General features: G+C 37.0%; 1 protein-coding gene and 1 long non-coding RNA gene across 4 annotated transcripts in view; one reads left to right on the plus strand and one right to left on the minus strand.

The window, feature by feature from the left end:
* Nucleotides 1-2961, plus strand: part of LOC308621208 — a 140723-nt gene extending 137762 nt beyond the window's left edge. For both annotated transcript variants that reach the window (XR_014016426.1, XR_014016427.1), the window contains exons 5-6: nt 738-803; nt 2898-2961. This is a non-coding gene — a long non-coding RNA (uncharacterized lncRNA). The remainder of the gene's footprint in view (nt 1-737; nt 804-2897) is intronic.
* Nucleotides 1-24391, minus strand: part of GRM5 (glutamate metabotropic receptor 5) — a gene marked incomplete at its 5' end in the record, with an annotated part of 514708 nt that overhangs the window by 138668 nt on the left and 351649 nt on the right. The window lies entirely within an intron of this gene.

Raw genomic sequence — 24391 nt, forward strand, 5'->3', positions numbered from 1 at the left:
TATATAAACAGAAAATTCCAGTGTCTGTGTGGCAAAAAATGGTTATTCTATTTAGGCTTATGGGGGAATATCTGCTGTGTAAGTCTCAAGAAAGTTCAATCCATATTGGCTAAGTTAGATGGTGCTATATTGACTTTAGCTTATTAAATATTAACATTTTCATAAAAATGTGCTGTTAAGATTTGCATTAAGATGATAGGGTATGTCTAAGTAAGGAATAATAAATTCATAAGTGAATAGCCAAGAAAACTTGAGCTTACCTTTCTACTATCTCATGCTTTCTATTGCATTGTTAGAGTGGACTCTCAAGATTCTGGCACTACTTTAATGCTTTTGGGTGACATATATTTTACCAAATCAGGAAAAAGGGGGAAGGAAGATAAGGAAAGAAACTGAAAATGTACCACATTTCAGTCAAGTTTCTAGATTTAGTATCTATCTATCTATCTATCTATCTATCTATCTATCTATCTCTTCATCCATCCACCCATCCATCCATCCATCCATCCATCCATCCATCCATCCATCCATCCATCCATCCATCCATCCAATTTCTTCTCATTGATGGGCATTTTACCCATCTCCTTATAATCTATTTTGTTATTTTCTTTCCAATTCTTTGATTTACAGTCGTTTCCCATTATTTGAAGAATCTGTATTTGTAAATTCACCTACTTGCTAAAATTTATTTGCAACCCCCATACTGATACTCATGGCACTTTTATGGTCATTTTCAGATATACAGAGAGTGGCAAAACAGTTGATTCTTCTGATGTGCACATACCCGGCTGAAGCTGAACAAGGTAAACCTCTGCTTTCTTGTTTCAGCTTTGATACTATAAAGAAGTGTCCTTTTCATGGTCTATTAAGTGCCAAGTGTTTGCATTTTTTGTGTGTTTCTTTAAATTGATTTTGCTGTTTAAAATATCCCCAAGTATTGTACTGATACATTATTTAGAGTTCCCAAGTGCAAGAAGGCTGTGCTATACCTTACATAGAAAACCAGCTGCCCCTGGTGGTCCAGTGGTTAAGACTCTGTGCTCCCAATGCAGGGGGCACGGGTTCGATCCCTGGTCAGGGAACAAGATCTGGCATGCTGCAACTAAGATCCCGCATGTGGGAATGAAGATCCCGTGTGCTGCAACTAAGGCCCAGTGCAGCTAAATAAATAAATATATATTTTTAAATGTAGGTTGATAATACATATACTCTTAAAAAGTAAAAAAAAAAAAAAGGCAGCTGCATTTAGGCGTGAGTAAAGTGCTGTTTTCTGTGAATTCAATATTAATTCATCAACAATATTAGATATTAAATATTAAATAAAGTGTCTTTAGACCAGAACACCATGAAGCAAGGTTATGTAATGACTAGTTGATGAAAATGTGACTAAAGGCTCACGACAATTTAAACCTATATTTCCCCTAGGAGTAATAGTCAGTATTCACTAATTCAGTGTTTGGTGCCTGTTTATAGAACATACCTACTGTGAATAACAAGAATTAAGTGGAGATATATATATATATATATATATATATATACACACACATACACACACACACGCACACATATATATTTACATATATATATTTGGATGTTGTTATGGTCAGGTTTCCAGTTTTTAAATTTTTAAAACAATTTTTTTGCTATAGAGACAGTACTTTAGACATTTGAAATAGGAAAAAAAAATTAAACTTACTTAGGTTGACATAACTAAAAGAGAAATCTTAAATATGTACCCATTCTCAAAACACCTCCTCAGTAGAAACCTCAGATTCCTTTAAATCTTGCCTGCAGACATCTTAAGGACATGCTCATCTAGCAAGAATTTACTTTCATTTTCTTCCCAATATCACATTACTAAAATATATACTCTTACTCTACCATCTACCCTTTTCTCTTTCTCCTCTCAACCCCCAGTTTCCATTATTTCTCATAATTAGCAATTCATGAGAGTTTAATTTTTATCTTTTTTCAAAAGAAGGTTCTTGTTTCAAACAAAATTGACTCTGGAATTCTCCAGCCAAAATTCATCTTCTATGTCTCTATAACTTTCCTTCTTTTCTTCAACATTTATTAAATACCTACCTATCTTAGACTAAATTATTTTGTGGCAGTAAACAGTTCCTGTATCTCAGTGGTTTAGAACAAAAGTTTATTTCTTGCTCAGCCTTTAGGTTCATTGCAGATGGCCTATAACTCTGCACCTTCATTCTGAGACATTCCTTCTGGGACATGGCTTATCTTGCAGAAGGGAAAAACAGAGAGTGTCTTGGACTCATGCAATGGTTCTAGAGTGTACTGGACCCATGCAGTGGTTGTTAAGTATTCTGCTCAGAAGTGGCACATGTCACTTCTGCTCACATTTCATGGACCAAAGCGAGTTATATGGCCAAACCTGATCTGAATGGGACAGGTGTGTACAGTTTTTCCTACAGAGAGGATCAGTGCATATTGTGAAGGAAAATGCAATCTATCACATTTACTGTGTGTTGAAATGGTACTTAAACTTAGAAAAACATATGTTAACCAGTTTTTTTTTTTCTTTCCATTTTTTTAACATCTTTATTGGAGCATAATTGCTTTACAATGGTGTGTTAGTTTCTGCCTTATAACAAAGTGCATCAGCTATACATATACGTATATCCCCATATCTCCTCCCTCTTGCGTGTCCCTCCCACCCTCCCTATCCCACCCCTCTAGGTGGTCACAAAGCACCTATATACACTACCAAGTGTAAAATAGATAGCTAGCGGGAAGCAGCCACATAGCACAGGGAGATCAGCTCGGTGTTAACTAGGTTTTAGACACTACAATCCAGGTGTTCACAGTCTAGTGGAGGGATGGGAGAGGAGGAGAGACGTAAATAAATGACCACATACCTACGCATATTGTTATAGGTATGAAATGAACGCAATGAGAGAGAAGATCAGTAAATAATTGACCAACTCTTCGTAGAAAGGTAAGATTTGAATTGAGTTTGGAAAATATGGGTAATGGAGTGATAACTGTATTTTGAAATGTTATTTTTTAGAAAACAAGTAGGTATTTGTTTATTAATTAATTAATTTATTTTTGGCTGTGTTGGGTCTTCGTTTCTGTGCGAGGGCTTTCTCTAGTTGCGGCAAGTGGGGGCCACTGTTCATCAAGGTGCACAGGCCTCTCACTATCATGGCCTCTCTTGTTGCGGAGCACAGGCTCCAGACGTGCAGGCTCAGTAGTGTGGCTCATGGGCCCAGTTGCTCTGCGGCATGTGGGATCTTCCCAGACCAGGGCTCGAACCCGTGTCCCCTGCATTGGCAGGCGGATTCTCAACCACTGCGCCACCAGGGAAGCCCAACAAGTAGGTATTTGTGAATCAGGGAATAGTAAATATTAAGCATTGCAGCTATATAGAGTGCACCGGATAGTGACTAATGAAAAGTAAGCTGAGGAAGACCAATTATGAATGGTCTCCTGGGCCATTCCAAACATTTTGTTTTATCATTCAGGTGAAGGGGAGCCAGTGGTGGCTTTTAAAGTGGGAAGTGCTATGAAGAGACGATGAGAACTGGATGAACTGTGGTAGCAGTGCGAGTGACAGATAAGAAATGTTGTGGATGAGTGTTAGAGGATCAAGTTAGAAAAGTTGTTACAGTGGTTAAGGGATCTAATGGATGTTTGTATTAAAGGAGTGGGAATGAAGAGCCTATTTGTAAGGGATTCTCAGAGTCCCTAGGACTAGATACATGGAGAATAGGGGCTAAAGGAGGATGTTTTTGGTTTATGGGAGATATTAGTGATATTGTAAGTGATATTGTAAGTGACATTGTAGCTCCATGTCCTAGGTTGTAAAATACAGGAAAATAGGTTTGGGGTGAAAAAGGAAGAAAGTGAATACAAGTAGGGGTCTACAATGATCAGATTTCCCTTTGTATGCTCTCTAGCACTTTGTTTCTCCTGGATTTCTATCTGTTCTCTACATATAAAATTAATTTGAGTGTTAAAAAAAATACAGGTGAACAATTTTCTTACCTGTGGTCCAGTACCATATTAACCCACCCTATTCTATTATGTTTAGGGTTTTGTATGCTGAGCAATAGCTGTTGGCACTCAAAAAAAAAAGAGAGAAATAATGAAAATGATAGAACTCTAAAGATCTGATGCTCTATACAATTATATCCTTATAAACTTTTTAACTTTAGAATTATTATTTTTATTATTTTGGTATTAACTTATAGATATTTGAAGCAGACCAATGGTTATGGTTATAATATGATTACTGCAGGGTTTACAATCAGTAGATTTAATGTCAGAATATATTTCTGGAACTAGAAGCCCCTAAGGATACATGGTAATGGGCATAAAAATTCTTGGAAAATTCTGAAGAAAAAAGGTTTAGTAATTATCAAATGTTAGAATAGAGATGCTCAGTAATTTAAAAATTTGTCTCTCTTATCAAAATCTAAATCTGTACAATGCATAATATACTCTTTCCTTCCTGTCCTCATTTTAAGTTATTGCTATGGAAAACCAAAAATTTGTCTCACAGGAACTTGCATTGGGTGATCCTCTGTAACAGTCTCCATGTTCTTATCATTCTAATGCATTAATACAGTAAGCATTTTGAATGCATATTCTGTGCAGGCAAACTGCACAAGCACTGTGGTAGGTCCCAGCACATGTCCTCAGCAGTCCATTAGGTATGACCTGCCTGAATGCGCATTGCTGACTTCCAGGCCACTGGAAGTTTCCTCATTTATCCACCAGACTGAACATCCTCTTTTCTTTTTATTCAGTATTCCCCTTAATAGTACAATTCATTAGGTTCCCAGTCACTGAATCATCACTTATGAAAATCACAATCCTGTCCTGCCTTCCTGAGATTATTCCCCCATCCCCTCAATTAGTATCCTGGGTGTTTCCACGCTCTTAGTTCTTACATTTACAGTCCCTTGATTTATTTACATGGAATGCTAATCACATACAGTGGGTACGGGTTTCATTAGCTGAACTCTCAAATGGCAACATGATTACTTAGCATAACTCCGCAGAGTTCTTGGGGAGGCGTCTGCCATGGACAAACAACATAAATAAATCATTGCAGTCTGCTTCAAAAGGAGCAATACAAGACCAAAAATGTAGGCATCAGAATGACTATTCCTAGCAGTTAGCAGTCATTAAATTTGTGTCAGGAGGTGTGAGTTTATGCATTGGGGAGGTAGGGGCGGGGGACGTGGGTATGCCAGGCACATACTATTATTCTTGATCACTGAAATCTTTAGTCCTGCTTAGTGTGATGGTATTGGTACTGCTAAGACTATTACACATATGTTGTGTACTGGAGACGTTGCACTTGATTCTCATTCCTCAAATACATCAGACTTTCATACCTCCAAGCCTTTGAGTATGCTGTTCCCTCTGCACAGAGAGCCATCCCTTCAACTGCTTACATTTTTCCTGATTTGATAAAATCCAATTCATCTATCAAGGAGACACACTGAACTTGAATACAACTTATTAAAACCTTTCTCAAGCTCTCCTGGGTGTAATAGTTCCTTCCTCTCCGCTTCCAAAATACTGTGACATTTATTTCTTATTCACTGAACAAGTATTGGGTAACTAATAACTAATAACTTGTTAGTTATGTGGGAGTAGAGTGGTGAACAAGAAGACAAGATTTCTGCTCTCATAGAGGTAACATTTTGGTGCTTTCAGTTTTGCATTTGTTATCATATTAAAGTTAAGTACATTTATTTGTTTTCCCTAAATTGTCTGTAAATTTTATGTTTTGGACATCTCATCCTTATGTTTATTATAATGCCTTGAACATACTAAGGACTTAAATGTTTAATATAACTTATTAGAAAATTAGACTTTAAAAGGCAAATTTCAAATCTTAGAGAATTCTTTTCCGATAACTGCATATATTCTTTTTTTTTTAAATTTATTTTTGGGCTGTGTTGGGTTTTTGTTGCTGCGCGCAGGCTTTCTCTCATTGCGGCGAGCAGGAGCTACTCTTCTTTGCCATGCGCGGGCTACTCATTGCGGTGGCTTCTCTTGTTGTGGCACGTGGGCTCAGTAATTGTGGTGCACAGGCTTAGTTGCTCTGCGGCCTGTGGGATCTTCCCGGACCAGGGCTCGAACGTGTGTTCCCTTCATTGGCAAGCGGATTCTTAACTACTGCGCCACCAGGGAAGTCCCAACTGCATATATTCATTTTTAATTGAGAAAGCAGCACTGTTTGATGTGCCTTATAAAATGACTCTGAAAGGCTGAATTTATTCCCCCTTCCAAAATGGTCCTCTCCCTTCTCTACCTGATGCTATTAAGGTTAATGAATACATTCATTAGGCTGCATCCCAGCATTTTTTTTCAAAATTTGTTCACAACCCACACAATTATTATGGAAACTGCTGTTCTACTCACATGTAATCATAATCATCACCCTGCCAAATCTCTTACCAGTAGCATTCTAACAGGTATTTTGGGATTTTTTTCCCTAATAGTGGGAGTCTGTCTGCTGACTGCTTGGCTGTCTTCATATAATATTCCTTTTTTTTCCTCCCCTGGGGGAGTAGAAGGTCTTAGAATCTCTAAAAAATAGTGAAAACAAAGAAGGATATTGAGCTTTTAAATAAAAGTTCTTATGAATGTACACCAGTCAACACTAATGAATTAATTCCAAAATGAAATACAATGTAGAATTTTTGAGAAAATTGTTAGGTTATTTACTGAAAATCACTTTATCTCCAGGGCTTGTAAATCTTAATTTTTCCCGTGTGTGAGGATAAGTAGGTGTGAATTGGAGGAGCTATATCAGAACATTCAAAAGAAGGAAGAAAAGTCAGGAATCTAAAGTTTGTGTAAGTCAGGTGATTTCCATTATATTGCTTTCCTGACTCTCTACAGGCCTTAGAGATAATTATTATTAGCCCTAGTTTTTACCATTGAGGAAACTGAGGCTCTGAGGAATTAAATAACCTACTCAAAATCCCACAGCTAGCATAGAGGGGATTTCAACCCAGATCTTTCTAGCTCCAACACTCCAGTACTTTCCATACTTCATGGAGCCTCCAAAATAATGACATACAGTGATGACAGCAGTGAGAAATGTTTGTTAAGGGGATCTTATTTAAGAGGCGTGTGACAGAGGACAGGGGGCGGCATGTCGGGCTGGGAGTACGTGGGCAAGATTCTCATGCTCTGGTATATTCACACCTTACCTACTTTTTCAATCAAACACTAATCTAGATCAGGACTGCTGGGAAGGGGTTTTGAAACTCTAATTAAGATCCCAAGAAAATTGACCTTGAAATAGGAAGATCATTCGTAATGGGTCTGACCTAATCAGGTGAGTCCCTGAAAAGTGACCACCTCTTCCTGACAAAATAGATTCAAACGTGAGAAGGATTTGGCATGAGAGGGCTGGAGGAGACACTCCATTGCTGGCTTTGAAGTTGGAGGGAGCTGTACAGTAAGGAGTGCAGGTGGCCTGGAGGAGCTGAGTGTGCCCCTGGGTGATACCAGCAAGGAAATGGGGACTCAGGCCTACATCTAAAAGGAACTGAATTTCACCAAAACTTGAATGACCTTGGAAGCAGATTCTTCCACAAAGCCTCCAGAAAGGAATACACCTTGATTTCAGCCTGTTTAACCCTGAGTGGAGAAACCAATTATGCTATATACATGGACTCCTGACCTCCAGAAAGTATGAGATAATAAATGAATATTGTCTTAAGTTGCTAAATTTGTGGTAATTTGTTACACGGCAATAGGAAGTTATTACTCACTCGCCACCTCTTTTCTACATTTCCTCACTTGGAAGGCCAAAGCATGTTAATATCAGAAGAGAAGTGATATAATCTTAGGGGGTCTGACCTAATTCTGGGTTTGGTCAGAGCAGACAAACTTCCAGAGACTTTGGGATCACAGAAAATAACGGAGAGTATTACACATATTAGAATACTTGGAACGTCCATCCTGTCTCAATTTAGGCTTTAAATTGAGGTAGTCGTTTCCCCCTCTGGTTTAAAGTCTTGTCCCTCCAGGGATGCTTCCTTACCAAACACATCCTTCACAGAGAAAGAAGCTGAGAAAAATCATTGTAAATAGATTATTATTATTTTTTAAAATAAATTTATTTATTTATTTTTGGCTGTGTTGGGTCTTTGTTTCTGTGTGAGGGCTTTCTCTAGTTGCGGCGAGCGGGGGCCACTCTTCATCGCGGTGCACGGGCCTCTCACTATCGCGGCCTCTCTTGTTGCGGAGCACAGGCTCCAGACACGCAGTCTCAGTAGTTGTGGCTCACGGGCCCAGTTGCTCCGCAGCATGTGGGATTTTCCCAGACCAGGGCTCGAACCCGTGTCCCCTGCGTTGGCAGGCAGATTCTCAACCACTGCGCCACCAGGGAAGTCCGTAAATAGATTATTTTGAGAATTACACAATCTATTGTTTCTCTTGTCATATTATAGCCATTTGGAGAAATGCAGAAATTGTGGTAATTGTGTAAAATGTGCAATATAGTGAGCGAAATGATTCAGTTAAATAGAGAAAGCATGTTATGAGTAAGCTATTGTATCCACTACTTTACATAACCTTTTTTATGTTTTCTCTGGAAGCTTCCTTACTTAGGATAACCTTCTAGTTTTCAGTCTGCAAACTCGTTCCCGCTGAATTGCGCTAATTTCTTTTATGCTGTTAAACTGAGCACAATGTTCAGCCAAATAGTCAATAATTATTTATTATAATCAATCAATAATTTATTTATTCTATTAAATTCCAAGCAGTAAGGCAGACTTTATGATGATGTTAGTGAATATAACTCCCAGTATCCAATCTGTTTTCTTCCCTTACCCCTTATAACAGGTCACCAGGGAGTTCATAATTTCAGATCTATTATGTTTTTCTTATACTTTCCTCAATGTCCTCCAGTATTTGATACTGTTCTTTCATTTAGCCAAATCTAGTGGCTGACACTGTACATGCCAATTTCCCTACAGAGTACTGCGTATGAGCAATAAGGAGAAGAAAAACTGGCATTCCCTACCCACATTAGAGTCGGGCAAATGGAAACTTAGAGTGATAACAGTGATCATGTATTTAGGGTTTGCTGTCTGCCAGGCATTGTTCTAGGCACATATATACACACACACACAGACACACACACATACACACGCTTTCTCTCTGCTGATATATATGTGTATATATATTTATATCCACATCTATCTATCTATCTATATATTTTTGTTAACATTTTCACATTTCACTTTAGGAATCTTCAGCTTGAAAAGTAGGAAATAATCCTGAGTTAAACAGGATTCAAACTCAGTCTACCTAAATCTAGAAACCAAAACTGAACCAGTGCAACCTATCAGTGTGGTCTTTGATCCAAATCTGTGTCCAAACTTATCTGACTTTGTCCATGAAACTGCAGAGAGAAGAGTTATTTTAATTTCTGTTACATACACACACACACACACACACATACACACCCCTTCGAATTATTTTCTTTTTTTTCCTTTCTGAGACTATAAACAAAGAATTGTCTTAAACCATTTCATTCATCTTCTGATAAATGCCCATCTTTGTAGTGTTAGAATGCACTGGCAAAGTTATTAAGAGTCTCTCTACTGACAAGATAAAGAGCTATTAGAAGATGCTCAAGAGACCTTGATATCTGTATATAAACACAGAATGAACTCTCTTCACATTTCACTTTGAGGCAACTTGTTCTTCCTTGACAAATTATCCCCATGACACCCACTGAAACCAAGTCTATTGTTAACTTCTCACATCTATCAGATATGGTTTACAAATGAACACTTACAAGCTGTAGAAGACCAGTAAATAATCAAAAATTGTTCAGAGTATGAGATTAAGTTTTAGAAATAGTCATTATGTAAGAATCCAGACACAAGTCAGAACCTGAAAGCCTGAAAAATTTAGTTGTGACATGCCCAATAATTAATCCAAATAGACTGAAACTGTAAATCACATATTAGAAACTGAACAGCTACTTCCATTTCTAGCTATGATAGATTAGACAAACCTTCCTTTGAAGACAACTAGAAGGGCTGGATAAACTTTAAAAAATCTATTTAAGCTATCAGAATGCTATCTAGGCAGCTGGGACTCAAGTGGCCAAGATCCTGGGGAGAAAAAAAAATATACTGAGGTAAGACTTTCCCTTGATGTATGTGACAAATTCACTGAAAGTCAAGGATATGAGGCTAAGAAGTTGGATCAAAAGCAGCACATGAGGCTCAAGAACGTATTCTTTCATAACTGAAACTTTTTACCCATTGAACAGTAACTCCCCATTTTTCCCTTTCCTCAGCCCCTGGCAATTAACCATCTTACTTTCCACTTCTATGAATTTGACTGTTTTAGACACTTCATATAAATAGAATCATGCAGCATTTGTCCTTCTGTGATTGGTTTATTTCACTTAGCATAATGTTTTCAAAGTTCATCCATGTTGTCATATATGGCAATATGGTGCAACCAGCATTGAAAATAGCTTGGAGTTTCGTAAAATAATTAAAATATATTACCATATGATCCAGCAATCCCACTTCTGGGCATTTATCCAAAATAATTAAAATCAGGTTGTCAGAGAGAGATATGTACCCCCATGTTCATTATAGTATTATTTACAAAAGCCACAATGTGAAAACAACATCCATTAATGTCCATCAATAGATGAATGGATAAAGAAAATACAAAGTTTAATATTCTAAAATCAACCAGTATACCACATTATCAGAATAATGGAGGAAAATATGGCAAATTCAACATCATTCTGATAAAAAGTCTGTAGCAAACTAGCTAAGAAAGAGAACTTCCTTAATCTGTGCAAGAGTTTTATAGTAAAGATCATACACAACAATGAAATGTTGAAAGATTTCTTCCACAAGCAAAGGATATCTTCTCTTACCACTTTTCTTCAGTATTTTATTGAATGTTCTAACCAATTCAATAAGGAAATAGAAGGAGTAAGTTATCATTATTCAAGGACAATTTGATTGTTTACATAGAAAATCTGAAATTATATCTAAAATACAGATTATTACAATTAGTAGTAAATGAATTTAGTAAGTTTGGTGGACACTAGTTCAGCCTACATAAATAAATTAATTTCTATATATCTGGAACAAACAATTAGAAAATAGTATTTTAAATATACTATTTAAAAACCACCTAAAGGTTAGAAATAAATCTAAGGGAGATATGTAAGATTTCTCCATGCATGTAAGAGGAATTATGGAAGACTTAAATTAATAATGGAAGTGCCACACTCATAAACTGGAGGAGTCAATAATGTAAAGTTGTTAATTTTCCTGAAATTTATCTATAAATTCAAGGTAATCTGAATCAAAATTCCAGCAGGTTTTTATTGGGGGGGGTGGAGGGTGAGGTGTGGAGGATATTTATAAACAAATTATAAAATATGTATGGAAATGTAAAGGACCAAGTATAGCCAAGACAATACTGGCAAAGAACAAAGCTGGGGAAATACAGTATTAGATAGTAAGACATTATGAAGTTACAACAGTATACAATTTGTAGAGATAAATAGACTAATGGAATGGAATCCTACATGTATATATAGAGACTTGATTTTTGACAAAAGCGACACTGCAAAGAAGTAGGGAAAACAGTTCTATTAAATAAATGATTCTGAAAAAAATGATTCTGGGTAAATTTATATTTTTTGGAAAAATACATTGATACTTAATCCACAACACTCATAAAAATCAATTCTAGGTAGACTGTAGATCTAAATGTTGCTGATTATACAATAAAGCTTTTAGATGATAACAAAAAGCTTCTGGATATAACAGAAGGAGAATATCTTCATTATCTTAGGATAAGAAAGATTTCTCAAACAGGACATATAAAGGACTAATCATAAAAATCAAGACTGTTAAATGTATTTATAATAAAATTGATAACTTATTTTTATCAGAAGACATCACTACTTAGGAGATCTCTACGTGGTGTGTGTGTGTGTGTGTGTGTGTGTGTGTGTGTGTGTGTGTGTGTGTGTGTGTGTGTGTGTGTGTGTGTGTGTGTGTGTGTGTGTGTGTGTGTGTGTGTGTGTGTGTGTGTGTGTGTGTGTAGGTGGATATACAGATGATAGATGGATAGGTAGATAGGTAGGTAGATAATTTGGAAAGGATTCACATCTAGAATATATGAAGAATTTCTATGAATTAATATTAAAAAGAAGCCCTATAGAGAAAAAGGGTCAAGAAGTTTGAATGCTTCACACTTTGCAAAATAGGACTGAAATGGCCAATAGATTAAAAAGAATGCTCAACTTTATTCATTACAGCAACACAAACTAAAACCACTATGAATAGCATTACACACAAACAAAAATGGCTAAAGTCAAAAAGACTGACACAGTATAGAATAAAAGCTGGAGCAACTGCAATTCTCAAACATTGATAGACATGTATAGCCTGGTGTAACCTACTATTTGGCAGTGTCTATGACAAGTGAATATAAGCAGACACTATGATGGAGCAATTCCACCCTTAGATATGTCCCCAGTAGAAATGCTATCACAGATACAGTAAAGCAGGGGTCCCTAACCCCCAGGCCATGGACCGGTAGTGGCCCACGGCCTGTTAGGAACTGGGCCGCACAGCAGGAGGTGAGCGGCAGGTGAGTGAGCAAAGCTTCATCTGCCGCTCCCCATCGCTCGCATTATCGCCTGAACCATCCCCCACCCCCATCTGTGAAAAAATTGTCTACCATGAAACTGGTCCCTGGTGCCATAAAGGTTGGGGACTGCTGCACTAAAGGCATGTAGAAGAATGTTTATGTTAGCACTATCTGCAATAGGCCTATATTATAAACAACAAAAATGCTCATCACCAGCAAAAAGGATAATAAGTTGTGATTTATTCTTATAATGCAACACTAGATAGCAATGAAAATGTACAAACTACTGCTACGTGAAGTAAAATACATAAGCATAAGATTGAGTGAAAAATATAAACAAAGGAGAAAAACTTATTCCATTTATATAAAGTTAAAAGAGGACAATACTAACCTATAGTGTTAGAAGTTAAGATATTGGTTCCTTTTGATGAATGTGTTCCAGCTTTCTTACTGTTATGGATTTCTTGTCTCATTTCATTGCCGTATGTGAAGATACTTGATATAACTTCTACTGTCTTGAATTTGTTGAGACTTTTTTGTGGCCTAACCTATGGCCTATCCTAGAAAATGTTCTGTGTACACTAGAGAAAAATGTCTAATATGCAGCTGTTGGAAGGAATGTTCTATATGTGTCTGTTAGGACCATTTGATCTATAGTGTTGTTCACATCCTCTGTTTCCTGATTGATTTTCTATCTGGATGACCTAGTCATTGTTAAGAGTGGGGTATTAAAGTCCCCAACTATTAATGTTTTGATGTTTATTTTTTCTTTGAGTTCAGTTAGTCTTTGCTTTATCTATTTAGGTGCATAATACATGTTGGGTGCATAACTATTTAAAATTGTTATATCTTCTTGATTGATTGATCTTTTTTTTTAATTATATAAGGACCTTCTTTGTCCTTTTTAAACTTAGAGTCTATTTTGTCTGATATAACTATAGCTGTCCCCACTTTCTTTTGGTTACCATTTGCTTGAAATACCTTTTTCCATTCCTTCACTCTCAGTTTATGCATGTTCTTAAAACAAAAGTGAGTCCTTTATAGGCAGCGTATCATTGGATCTCTGTTCCTTGCTTCTTCTCTTGCTATCTTCCTTTGTCATTTGATCACCTTTTGTAGTGATATGCTTTGACTCCTTTACCATAATCTTTTGTGTATCTACTACAGGTTTATCCTTGGTGGCTACCATGAGACTTACATAAAATATCTTACATTTGTAACACCCTATTTTAAGCTGATAACAACTTACCTTCAATAGCCTACAGAAATTTTAGACTTCTACTTCTTCCCCTTCACATTTTAGGTTATTGATGTTACAATTTCCATATTTTTATATTATGTATCCAATGTCAAGTCATTGTAGTTACGGCTATTTTTTTTTCTGTTAAGTAGCAGAAAAAAAGTTCTTTATTTTTTATTACTATTTTCCCCCACACACTGTATTTTATTTTTACAAGAGATAAATAAACTGACACCAAGAATTGTAAATGGTTGACCACAACAAAAGCAACAATGATTGCAATTACCAAACACGAAACACACTCATACTATGTCATAATATGGACATTCAGTCCAGTAATCCTCCACTGTAACAGCTCCTTTACTTTGCAGTGAAAATTGACTTGTATATTTTTTTTCTCTGAGTCCCTGTGGGATTTTTTTATTATTATTCAAACAGAAAGTCACAAAAATTATAATCATCCTCATCAGTTCACTCAGTCCCATGTAATTAATTTTTTTTCATCTTGATCTTTTGTTAGCACTTTTATGAATTCATCAGTTTTCCATTAGAGTTCTGAAAATGCTTATTCATTCAGTTCAGCAGTATAGTCAGTTACCAGGAATCTGAACTTGTCAGAGTCTTTTCCATGAATTCCTTGAAGATGAAACCTTTTTATAGGAACATATTTGCAAGAGCATCAGAGTACACCCAGAACTGTCCGTAAATGACAAAAGACTTGAAAATGACCACGGATAAAGATTTGATGAAAGTTCATAATAATGCAGTTGACAAGGAAATTTAGTTATTTCTGAGATATACATTTTAAAGTAATAACTAGAATTATGACTTACAACATTATATCAGAACATATATTTTTAGAAATTTCATGTAATGTCTGAAACATTTATATTAACATATTTCCATATAAATAACCCAAAGAAAGTTTAGTATTAGTTGTTTTTTTTTGTTTGTTTTTTTATACTGCAGGTTCTTATTAGTCATCAATTTTATACATATCAGTGTATACATGTCAATCCCAATCACCCAATTCAGCACACCACCATACCCACCCCACCGTGGTTTTCCCCCCTTGGTGTCCATACGTTTGTTCTCTACATCTGTGTCTCAATTTCTGCCCTGCAAACTGGTTCATCTGTACCATTTTTCTAGGTTCCACATACATGCATTAATATACGATATTTGTTTTTCTCTTTCTGACTTACTTCGCTCTGTATGACAGTCTCTAGATCCATCCACGTCTCAACAAATGACTCAGTTTCATTCCTTTTTATGGCTGAGTAATATTCCATTGTATATATGTACCACATCTTCTTTATCCATTCGTCTGTTCATGGGCACTTAGGTTGCTTCCATGACCGGGCTATTGTAAATAGTGCTGAAATGAACATTGGGGTGCATGTGTCTATTTGAATTATGGTTTTCTCTGCGTGTATGCCCAGTAGTGGGATTGCTGGATCATATAGTAATTCTATTTTTACTTTTTTAAGGAACCTCCATACTGTTCTCCATAGTGGCTGTATCAATTTACATACCCACCAACAGTGCAAGAGGGTTCCCTTTTCTCTGCACCCTCTCCAGCATTTGTTGTTTGTAGATTTTCTGATGATGCCCATTCTAACTGGTGTGAGGTGATACCTCATTGTAGTTTTGATTTGCATTTCTCTAATGATTAGTGATGTTGAACAGCTTTTCATGTGGTACTTGGCCATCTGTATGTCTTCTTTGGAGAAATGTCTATTTAGGTCTTCTGCCCATTTTTGGATTGGGTTGTTTGTTTCTTTAATATTCAGCTGCAATAAATGTTTATATATTTTGGAGATTAATCCTTTGTCCATTGATTTGTTTGCAAATACTTTCTCGCATTCTGAGGGTTGTCTTTTTGTCTTGTTTATGGTTTCCTTTGCTGTGCAAAAGCTTTGAAGTTTCATTAGGTCCCATTTGTTTATTTTTGTTTTTATTTCCATGACTCTAGGAGGTGGATCAAAAAAGATCTTGCTGTGATTTATGTCAAAGAGTGTTCTTCCTATGTTTTCCTCTAAGAATTTTATAGTGTCCAGTCTTACATTTAGGTCTCGAATCCATTTTGAGTTTATTTTTGTGTATGGTATTAGGGAGTGTTCTAATTTCATTCTTTTACATGTAGCTCTCCAGTTTTCCCAGCACAACTTATTGAAGAGGCTGTCTTTTCTCCATTGTATATCCTTCCCTCCTTTGTTATTGATTAGTTGACCATAGGTGTGTGGGTTTATCTCTGGGCTTTCTATCTTGTTCCATCGATCTATGTTTCTATTTTTGTGCCAGTACCATATTGTCTTGATTACTGTATCTTTGTAGTATAGTCTGAAGTCAGGGAGTCTGATTCCTCCAGCTCTGTTTTCTTCCCTCGAGACTGCGTTGGCTATTCGGGGTCTTTTGTGTCTCCATACAAATGTTAAGATGATTTGCTCTACTTCCGTAAAAAATGCCATTGGTAATTTGATAGGGATTGCATTGAATCTGTAGATTGCTTTGGGTAGTATAGTCATTTTCACAATATTGATTCTTCCAATCCAAGAACATGGTATATCTCTCCACCTGTTTGTATCATCTTTAATTTCTTTCATCGTGTCTTAATAGTTTTCTGCATACAGGTCTTTTGTCTCCTTAGGTAGGTTTATTCCTAGGTATTTTATTCTTTTTGTTGCAATGGTAAATGGGAGTGTTTCCATAATTTCTCTTTCAGATTTTCATCATTAGTGTATAGGAATGCAAGAGATTTCTGTGCATTAATTTTGTATCCCTCAACTTTACCAAATTCATTGATTAGCCCTAGTAGTTTTCTGGTGGCGTTTTTAGGATTCTCTATGTATAGTATCATGTCATCTGCAAACAGTGACAGTTTTACTTCTTCTTTTCTAATTTATATTCCTTTTATTTCTTTTTCTTATCTGATTGCCATGGATAGGAATTCCAAAACTATGTTGAATAATAGTGGTGAGAGTGGACATCCTTGTCTCGTTCCTGATCTTAGAGGAAATGCTTTCAGTTTTTCACCATTGAGAACGATGTTTGCTGTGGGTTTGTCGTATATGGCCTTTATTATGTTGACGTAGGTTCCCTCTATGCCTACTGTCTGGAGAGTTTTTATCATAAATAGGTGTTGCATTTTGTCAAAAGCTTTTTCTGCATCTATTGAGATTATCATATGGTTTTTATTCTTCAGTTTGTTAATATGGTGTATTACATTGATTGATTTGCATATATTGAAGCATCCTTGGGATAAATCCCACTTGATCGTGGTGTATGATCCTTTTAATGTGTTGTTGGATTCTTTCTGCTAGTATTTTGTTGAGGATTTTTGCATCTATTTTCATCAGTGATATTGGTCTGTAGTTTTCTTTTTTTGTAGTATCTTTGTCTGGTTTTGGTATCAGGGTCATGGTGACCTCATAGAATGAGTTTGGGAGTGTTCCTTCCTCTGCAATTTTTTGGAAGAGTTTGAGAAGGATGGGTGTTAGCTGTTCTCTAAATGTTTGATAGAATTCACCTGTGAAGCCATCTCATCCTGGGCTTTTGTTTGTTGGAAGGTTTTTAATCACAGTTTCAATTTCATTACTTGTGATTGGTCTGTTCATATTTTCTGTTTCTTCCTGGTTCAGTCTTGGAAGGTTATACCTTTCTAAGAATTTGTCCATTTCTTCCAGGTTGTCCATTTTATTGGCATAGAGTTGCTTGTAGTAGTCTCTTAGGATGCTTTGTATTTCTGCATATTATTAATATGCTGTTTTTTAAAAAAACTTTTAACCTAGAGTTGTAAGTGAACTATATACCATCATTACAATATTAGAGAATCTGCCTATGTATTTGACATTACCATTGAATTTTACACATTCATATGTTTTGAAATGTTAATTAGCGTTCTTTTGCTTCCACTTGAAGAACACGCTTTAGAATTTCTTATAAGGCAAGTCTAGTGGTGAACTTCCTTAGTTTCTGTTTGTTTTGGAAAGTCTTTATCTCTCCTTCATTTCTGAAGGACAGGTTTGCTTAGTATAGTATTCTTGGTTGACAGTTTCCACCTCTGGTCAGGTGGGGTCGCTGGCTCAGTTCCCTGGCAGTGCAGTGCCACTGGTTGGATTGGGCAGGGCTGTGGGCTCGGCTCAGCAATTGCTCCTGGTCGAGTAGAGTCTCAGGCTGTGATCCTCAACCAGATGGTGCCACGGACTGGACTCTGTGAAGGCAGGGCTTCACATCCGTTTTCCTGCTGGAGTGGGGCTGTAGAACAAGCTCCAAGGCCAGCACAGCTCCCTGGACCCAAGCCAGGCAGAACTGCCCACTGGACCCTTGACCAGACAGGGCGACTGGCTCAGTTCTGCAGATGGGCAGAGTCACTGGCTGGGGTCTCCACTGGGGCACAGATGCAAGGAGGAATGTGGTCTGCCAAGATCTGAGCACTAGTTGCTTCCCCATTGTCCTTCTCTGTTTCTGTCTGATCCTCAGTGGTCAAGTCCCACAGATTTCCCAATGATCTCTGTGAGGCAGGACCCAAGTGTACCTGCTAGAAAGTATCCTGTAATACTGGGGGAGCACGATGTCCACCTTCGGCTCTTTTTTTCCCACTGGAGAAGCTATAGGCTCAGGGAAGCCCCCTCACTGTGGTACGGTGCCTGCCTGGGGAAGGGGTGATGCAGTCAGAGTGCAGCTGCTCCTCTTAACCTTCAGTTGGGGTCCTTCTCAGTCTCTGTGCTCTGGGAGAAGAGGGAGGGCTTTAGCCTCATTCCTAGGTTCTGAGATTTTCACACTGGTGTCTTGTCTATGGATAGTTGCTAGTTGGATTTCTTGGAGCACAACTGAAGTATGGAACTGCCTGTGTCTCCATCCTGATGGTGACACTCTGGCCAGCAGTTTAGTTTCTATAGAAAATTTAAACATGAACATGACACGTTCAGTTTACAGTTTTGCTAGATGGTTCTTCTGTACAAATAAATTTGAAGAAAGAAAGGCAGGTATACTTATTAGGAGGTTACTGCAGTAACTCAGGTGAGGACTGATGAGGGTTTGATAAAGAGAAGTCATCATAGGAGGAAAAGTAATGAACTAAAGTAAGAAACACTATTTTTAGAGGTTCAAAGAGACAGTGTTGTTGATAAATATTCTTTGGAGTGTGAGGTAGGAAAAGGAGTCTAGAATGACTGAATTTTCTTACTTGAGTGATCGGTACCATTTACTAATGAGAAATGTGGGTTAGGGGAGTTCAGTTTTAGATATGTTGACTTTGAAATATTTGTGAGACATTCAAGTGGATTATGTCAAGAATATAGCTACACATGTAATCTGAAACTTAGAGAAATCTGGTCTGAGATATTTAATTTAAATGTCAACAAATCAATACTTGGTAGAACTATTAGAAGAAATATGATCACCCAATGACGCTGTTTTGCATAATATGAGCAAGGGATAAATGTAGAAGTCCAGGTAATACCAATACTTAAGGAATACATGGAGAAAAAGATATTGTTTTAGGAACTTGATAAAGAAAAGGTATAGAGGGAAGAGAATACCTATGGGGAGTAGTGATGGAGAGTGGAGTGCTATCACAAAGCCAAGAAAGGCAAGAGCTTCAAAAGGAACAATATAGCCGACAATGTCAGATCCAGCAGAGAGCACAGGACTTAAAACAGTTTTTAGGAGCCGGCAGGATGACTGGGGAGTTTTGGTGGACAGGTAAGGACAGAAGCCAGATTTTAGTGGAGGAAGGATGGAAGGAGAAGTGAAGAAGAAGACAGAGCTGATGTGGATCACGACAGAATCGTGCTGTATGTTTTACTCTAGTAAATGGTTTAGAAATAGGAGTGCAGAAGATGGATTATGGAATGGATTTTGCTAAATGATCAGGTTTATGAGAGACTTGAGGGTTCTGCTGAGAAAGTGGTTTGAATAATTAACTATGGTGTAGGATCACTAAGAATGTCTGGCTGGCCTGGAAAGAGCTGAGATATTGGGGGGAAATGGAGAAATTATAAAACAAGGGCATTCTATGAGAGTAAGGGCATATGAAGGAGCAGTGAAAATGAGAGACAGTAAAAGCAAAAACTAGAGGGTAAAAGTGAAATTAAGAGCTGATAAAAGGGAGCTTATTCAGAAAGAAGGATAGTGGATTTACGATTTCTAGGTGATGGAAGAATTGAGGATGTGCCATAATGCACCTGACAGCATAGATTGGATGTTTATTTTCCTTACCTATCATGCAGCACTATTCTTTTCAATTAAATTTCATTTCAACAAATTATTTTTAAGCACCCATAGATTACCATGTTAGATTAAAGTAAAGAAATTTTACTTGAACAGGCATCAGTGAACATTTTAATAATGAGGTAATTTTGTTTGTTATCATCGTTACTTGTGGTTTATTTGTTGAGTTGTTTTAACACAGTGTAATGTTCATCTGATGGACAGAATATTTTAATCTAACCTGCTACATGACCCTCTTGTCTTTTCTGCTAACCGGAAAAGCACTGAATAGTATCTGTCCTGTAGAGCAGTTGGGATTTTACACAAACAATCACACACATGCACACACATCAATATACATACTAACACATGCAGACACACTTATATGCATGCACACACACACGGATGCACATACATTTGCACAAGAAAAACAGAACCTGTTATTTTCACCTCATTTGAGACATTATTCCTTACAGGATATTTTGGAAAGGGGCAGACAGAAAATCATTTGTTCCAAAGAGTTGGGACAATATGATGATCTGCAGTTGTAAAATTATTGGTAATGAGGAGTACAAGATTTTAGTCAGAATTCAATACAGAAGAGTCAACAACAACAACAAAATAACACTGTGAATTGAGGCAGTTCAGTCATTCTTCTCTGGACCCATGTCTATTATTAAAGTCACCCTAGAGAAGCCTGGCAAGTTAAGAGTAATTTATTTCTGAGAAATGGACTCATTTCTTCCTCATCTTAGCAAATTCATTTATTATAGATGGTTTTTAGGCTAATGAAATCATTTTTCTAGTTTGCTACTGTCCCAAAATGGTTTAAATATACTAGCTGTGTGTGCCTGAATATCCAGTTAGAGCAAAAGTCATGTTTCAGAAGTAGAAAGGGAGAAAAAGGTATTAAGGGAAGTATATTTTATCTTTAGTAGAAAATATGACCCAGACAATAAGAGAAGAACAGAGAAGAGGTAGACAGGGTCAAATGGTTCATAGTTTAATATCTGTAATTTCAGACCAAGAAATACCACAGTATTAAAAAAAGTGTAATTATTAAGCATCTATGTGGGACTGTGTTGCAGCATTTGAAACAAGCAGATGTGAAGACAAGGCACATAGCCTTATAAAGAAGCATTGAGAAGATTCAGAAAAGTATGAGGGAAGAATCATCGTATCATTTACATGGTGGATCTAAGAAGTATTAGAGTGTAGTGGAGACTCATTCTGTGCTACATTTGGCTGGGGAAGGGGTGTTGAGGGTCACTGACCTCTGCTGCATTTTAGATGTTTGATCACTTTCTCCTTGAAAATCTATCTTGTGGCTTCTGTGGTACCATACTCTTCCTGTCACTCTTCTCACTGCCCCCTGCTTTCTCCATCCTCTGGGCGAGCCTCTCTTCTTACACCTGCACCTTAGGTACTAGTGTTCACTGGGGTTTTGTCTTTTTTATTTTTTTAATTGAGATATAATTGACATACATTATATTAGTTTCAGTTGTACAACATAATGCTTCAATATTTGTATACCTTGTGAAATCACCACAATAAGTCTAGTTATATCCATCACTATACATAGTTACAGAATTTTGTGTGTGTGTGATGGGAACTTTCAAGATCTACTCTCTTAGCAACTTTCAAATATGCAATACAGTATTATAACTATGGTCAACATGCTATACATTATATCCCCATGACTCATTTACTTTATAGCTGGAAGTTTGTACCTTTTGACTCCCTTTACCCATTTTGCCCCCCCATCCCCCCACCTCTGGTAGCCACCAGTCTGTTCTTTGTATCTATGAATTGTTTTTTTAGATTCCACATTTAAGTCATATGGTATTTGTCTTTCTCTAACTTATTTCACTGAGCATAATGCCCTCAAGGTTCATCCATGTTGTTGCAAATCGCAAGATCTCATTCTTTTTTATAGCTGAATAATATTCCATTGTGTATATATATACCGCATTTTCTTTTGTCTTTGGCATTTTTTACCTGTACTTTTATATACTCTCTCATTTACATTTCATGCTATAACTTCAACTGCTATTTTTTTCTAATTACTTCTAAATATCTACATCCAGCCTTGTTATTCTTCCCAAGCTCTAAATCAGAGTATTCAACACCTACGAGACAGCTCAACCCAAGGGTACCTCCAATACAGTTTGTCCCAAACTACAATCCTCATCATTTCCCCTGACAGAAAATGGTTGCCTTTTCTACTGTACATTCCTAGATGGATTCTACCATTATTCCACTAATTGTTTAAATCAGAGCCTTAGGGGAGGGAGGGGCAGTGTCACTCTTCCTTACTAGGGATCTTCTCCTTCCAGAAACAAAGTCATGGTGATTCCATGTCCTTACTATCTTGGGAACCTATTCCTTTTCCCATGACGAGTTTATTTAGAAATTCATCCTCTCTCACTTGGAATAGGTGTGCAGGTCTTCCTTTGTTATTATCAGTGAGATTTATAAAACACAAACCTAATAATACTACATCTCTGTGGAAACATTTTCTTTGGCTCTCTTTGCCTTTAAATAAAGTCCAAACTCCTTAACATCACATAAGATCTTTCATGATATTGTCCTTGCTCAATATTATGTCTCATCATTCTCCTGTTCTTTTTGTATGCCTTGATTAAGTTCCTGGAAGACATCATGGTTTCTTATTAATCCTCCCAACTACCAGTTTTAATAATCACTCATGATTGCTTAGTCACACTCTTCTTCCCTTCATTTTATTAACTTCTACCTGTTTTTCTAACCTCATTTCAGAGCCTTCTCTTCTAAGCCTTTTGTGATTGATCAGTCTGAAAAAGATATTCATTTTTGTACCTTAAAACTCCCAGTGTTTAATTCCAATTTATCATACATTGCATTGCATTTCAATTGTTTATATATATATATATATATATATATATATATTTTTTGGCCATGTTGTGAGGCTTGTGGGATCTTAGTTCCCCTACCAGGGATTGAACCCATGCCCCCTGCAGTGGAAGTGCGGAGTCCTAACCAGTGGTTCACCAGGGAATTCCCTATATGCTTCTTTTCTTCAAGAAATTGTGAACTTCTTAAGGATGGTGATTTAGTTCTATAGCCCCAGCACATAACCCATTGTTTGTCAGTAAAACAGGGACTCTGTAGTATTGGATAAAAGGAAGGAGTGTGGCACCTGTTAAAGAAGAAGGACTTTGTTGTGACAAGCAAAAAAGAGATATGCTAGCAATTTAAATGGATAATGATTTTGGAAGACAGGCTGAGGTTTAAGGCCTGTGGCAGTTTCAGAGGGGAAGTAATATTTTCTGTCTTCAAGAAAATTAAAGTCTTCTTGGTTGATAAACTTTTGGTACACAAATTAATTTAGAACAACCTAAGGCTATCTGTAAGCAAATGACAAGTGTTATGATACACATTAGAACAGAAGTTTAGCGATAGGGAATATTTACAGGAATAAGGATAGGCAGAGCAGGCTCTAAAGAAAAGAAAGGACTTGAACTAAGTTTTGATATATCCACAAGTTTTGTATAGGTTGAGAAAAAAAGGATTTTCCAGGCAAAGGGACCATCAGGCATAAGGATGGAGATTTTTATGGCATGTGTGAGTGGTGGTTAAGAATTCCATCTTAACTATTGCATTTATGGAGATCCAAATTCTCTCCAAATATTCTGTCCCACAATTATAACTATTTTCCTGGTAGTTCTATCTAGGTGTCCCATCGTCATTTGAAACTCTAGACTTAAACTCAAACTCATCTTCTTTCTTCGCTAGTCAGTTGCTCTGTCTAGACTTCTTTCAAGTCACCCAGATGTCAGAGCTTGGACTCATTCTCACACATCCCTCACAGAGTCAAGTAATGGTTTTGGCACATAATAGGCATTCTATAACTGTTTGTAGAATCAACAGAAGAATTGGGAGTCCAGTGTGACCATGTGAAGGTTAAACACAGGGATGGATGGATTGAGTTTGGAAATGCAGAAAGAATAGCTGGTCATAACTGAGGGTCTGGACATCCTCACATGCAAGAGGATCAAACAGTGTTTGGAGAGAGAAACATCAGGTTCTGGGAACTGCAGTTCTGTTTTCATGAACCCTTGATTAAAGCCCTGAGTTTAATTATAACAAAGAATTTGGCAACCAGGATCGTTAGGAAAGTCAAAGTATGTTATCCTTTAGGGAATTTACCAGCATTCCATAAAACTTAATGTCTTGAATTTTATTTTTAACACTCTCATAAACTTCAGTCTGTCTAATTCAGTGTTTTATCCCCCTAATTCCTAATTG

This window comes from Mesoplodon bidens, assembly GCF_964165515.1.
Source record: "Mesoplodon bidens genome assembly, chromosome: 7".
NCBI lineage: Eukaryota > Metazoa > Chordata > Mammalia > Artiodactyla > Ziphiidae > Mesoplodon > Mesoplodon bidens.